The 3,920-nt window shown below is 37.2% G+C and overlaps 1 protein-coding gene across 6 annotated transcripts in view; it reads left to right on the plus strand.

Moving 5' to 3' along the window:
• Positions 1-3,920, plus strand: part of LOC106871190 (retinaldehyde-binding protein 1) — a 16,765-nt gene that overhangs the window by 127 nt on the left and 12,718 nt on the right. The window contains exons 1-2 of one of the 6 annotated variants that reach the window (XM_052974559.1): positions 333-388; positions 3,165-3,319. The gene's annotated coding sequence lies outside the window, so the exon portion shown is untranslated. Of the gene's footprint in view, positions 1-332; positions 389-1,632; positions 1,924-2,187; positions 2,371-3,033; positions 3,320-3,920 lie in introns of those variants that run through there. The other 5 variants (XM_014917529.2, XM_014917530.2, XM_014917528.2 and 2 more) reach the window with 5 other exon arrangements.

The following is a 3,920-nucleotide window of genomic DNA, read 5'->3' on the forward strand; positions in this document are numbered from 1 at the left end:
GGGGGGGGGTACTGAAAAGTTCCTAGCTTTGGGTAAAAGAAAATACAGGAGGATCAGTTAATTATTATTTTATTCCACATATTCGCTTTTCAGATTCACACACTTATTGCAGTGGTCCTTCAGTTTTTTTAAACTCTGTAAAAGAACTTGGAAGGTTGGGCCTCCAGCCAGGCCTTTCATGATACCCTTAAAACCAGGAACTTTCCAGCACCCCCTCGAATATTATTAAATCCTTTCACATTTTTTATTGTATCTTCATCATTATGATAATCAGCATTTTTATGTTTGCCTTTCAATGCTTGCATGGATTGGACAGGGTTTTACAGTGGCAGATTTTCTACAGCTGGATGCCTTTCCTGTTGCCAATCTTTACCTACTTCTAAGCCAGGTAATATTTCTCCATGGTCAAATATGTTTTTGCTGAATATTGTAAACGAGCAATATTCATTTACAACAATCATACAATATCAAAACAAGGTCACACAAACATATGCACACACACACACACACACACGCGCGCACACACACACACACACGCACACACACACACACACACACACACACACAAACATATATACATGCATACATATCTATATATATTTACATGCGTGTGTGTGTGTGTGTGTGTGTGTGTGTGTGTGTGTGTGTGTGTGTGTGTGTGTGTGTGTGTAGCAGGTACCGTCGTTTGGTTTCTACTAAATCTATGCACAAGGTTTTGGTTGACCCAGAGCTACAGTAAAAGACACTTGCTGAAGATGCCACGCAATGGGACTGAACTCAAAACAATGTGGTTGGGAAGCAAACTTCTTAACCATGCCTGTACTTATTGATTATAGTAAATGTTAATTGAAACACATAAGCTGTGTATTTCATTAGAAATATGGTCATGAAAAGCCTAGACCATGTGGTTTTATTCTGTATTGGATCTCCTTGCTGGTGGGTACTCGTTGCCAGGTATGGCAGTAGTTTAACTTTGCTGGCAATGCATAGAAAACACAGTGTCATACAATCAATGATTTTGTAACTAGGAAACTAATCCATTAGAAAATCTGTTTGAGACAGAAGCAGTATACAAACCCAAAAGTATTGTTTATGGTCACTTTAATGTGGCTGTCTTCTAAGAGATGTTGATATTACCATTTTAACCCCCAGGAAGACATCTCCTCTAGCTGGTTTATTCAGTGTGCTTCTTGCACTCAATATTTATTACAAGCAGGAGATAACTCCTGCATCCCTAGCTCCAAAACCATCAGACTACATGCTTTTGATCTGTATTGAATCTCCTCAGTGGTGGAGACTCATTGCCAGTCATGGCAGCTGTTTAATCTTACTTGCAATATATAGAAAACACAGTGTCATACAATCACTGATTTTGCTACAAGGAAACTAGTCCAGTAGAAAATCACTATTTGAAATTTAAAGCAGTCATAAACAATACTTTTTGCCTTCGTATTACTGCTTCTATCTCGAACAGAGATTTTCTAACAGACTAGTTTCCTAATTATGAACATAGTTTTATAAAAACCTGACAGTTCTTTTCTGACTTAAGCAGTAGGCTTCAATCATTTTGATTTTGTGTTACTCTGAGGATCTTCATCCCAGCCTTCACCGTCCTTTTTAAAGGATACTTGAAAAAATTGATGAGGTCTTGATGGGTGAGGGAAAAAGCTCAGTTTTCAAACTTTCCAGCCACATCCACCAGAGAACAACAGAACACTCCTTCATTGTAGTCAACAGACATAGGAAGGCATGTAACTCTTCTTTACTGAAGGAAGGCAGTGGGTCAATCTTTACAGTTGACAGCAGGATCTGTCTGCAATCATCACAAACCACATGGTATGTCAAACAGTTGTTCAACATAAACACATTATACAGTGATAACAATTCAAGTTGTAACTCAGGCACAAGTTAGAAATTTTGAAGGTACTTCCAGTACTTAACAAGTACTTTATTTTATCAGCCTCTCTGTAAACAATGAATATCTAAGTCAGTCTCAAAAATGTGACAGTAACACACACACACACACACACACACACACACACACACACAAACACACACACGCGCACACGCGCACACACACTCACACTTGAGTGTGCCAAATGATTATAGAAACTAGACTCCTAATTGAAGTGAAGTGATAAACAAAGGAACCAAGCAGCTGCTAGTTCGTAAATAAATAGAACAGGCAGCCAAGATAGAGAGACTGAAAAGGAGAAATAGTTACTGAATTATCACATTCCTCCATAGCTTTTCTGTTTTTATCTTCAACATATGATATGCTCATTTGACAAAGTCTCTTTCTCTGCATCAAACTATGTTGTATGGAGCTTCTCTTTCACCAAAGGTCACTAATACTTGGGCTTTTTGTAGGTAAATAATATAGAGTTAAAAAATGGGTTTTCTCTCTGTGCATGCATACATGTATGTGTGGGTGTGTGGGTGTGTGTGTGTGCAAGTGTTTGATTTAAAATCTGTATATATGTGAATGTATGTATGCATGTATGATGTATATCGGTATATATGTATGTACATAGATATACATACATGAATAAGGTATATATGTAAACACATGCACAAATATGCACAAATATATATACATGTGTGTGCATGTATATGTATATATATATATATATATATATATATATATATATATATATATATATATATATATATGTATATACATATACATATGTGTGTGTGTAGTTTATGTACAAACATATACATATGTAATGCATACATACATATATGTGTGTATACACACACACACACATGCACACACACACATGCACGCACACACATGCACACACACATGCACACACACATGCACACACACATGCACACACATGCACACATACATGCACACACATGCACACACACACACATGCATATATTTACAGATAGAAAAAAAATTATTTCGTTTCACAGATTATTTCAGGCATACAGCAATGTATTAAATTAAGCACAAACTTCAACTTGTAAATTTTTTTTTTTTTTTTTGTAATCTTTGCAATCACATATCTAAATATGTGTGCATGTAAGTCTGTATGTATATGTGTATGTGTGCCTGTAATTCTAAATATATATCCATGTATAATTACATTAAGTCCTGATAGTTCGTTTTGATAATTTGTCGCTAAACAGCGATAACTATTTTATATGTTTAGGCCTCACTGCTGACACTAACCAAATTTCAGTGCTAATGGTTGCTCTATAAGTGATTCCAGCAGAACAGATGCTAAAGGCTGTGGATATTCATTTCATAGAGATTCACCTTACTTTCAAAGTTTATTTATGGAACTGAAAATAACTACTTAGCTTGGTATGTTATTTTTATTATATTCTGCACATCCTGTTTTTAACTAATTTACTTACATTCATTAGATTCAACAGGTCTATGAGTTTTGAAATACTTTGGTTTTTTTTTAATTGTCACAGGCATGGCTGAGTGGTATAAGAAGCTTGCTTGCCAACCACATGGTTCTGGGTTCAGTTCCATTGTGTAGCACCTTGGGCAAGTATCTTCTACTATAGCCTCAGGCCAACCAAAGCTTTGTGTGTGGATTTGGTCGACAGAATCTGTAAAAAGTTCATTCTGTGTGTGTGAGTGTGTACATATGTATGTATGTGTGTGTATATATATATATATATATATATATAGACCTTTGGAAATGTGCTGTGCATGAGAAGACCAGGCAAGCCAAGTAAGATCGTTGCCAGTGCCCCTGGACTGGTTCTTGTGCGGGTGGCACATGAGATGCACCATTTTGAGCGTGGCCGTTGCCAGTACCGCCTGACTGGCTCCCGTAGGATTTTCGAGTGAGATCGTTGCCAGTGCCCCTGGACTGGCTTGTGCGGGTGGCACATAAAAGACACCATTTCGAGCGTGGCCGTTTTCGTGCGGGTGACACGTAAAAGCACCC

The sequence above is a fragment of the Octopus bimaculoides genome, chromosome 18, assembly GCF_001194135.2.
Source record: "Octopus bimaculoides isolate UCB-OBI-ISO-001 chromosome 18, ASM119413v2, whole genome shotgun sequence".
Lineage (NCBI taxonomy): Eukaryota > Metazoa > Mollusca > Cephalopoda > Octopoda > Octopodidae > Octopus > Octopus bimaculoides.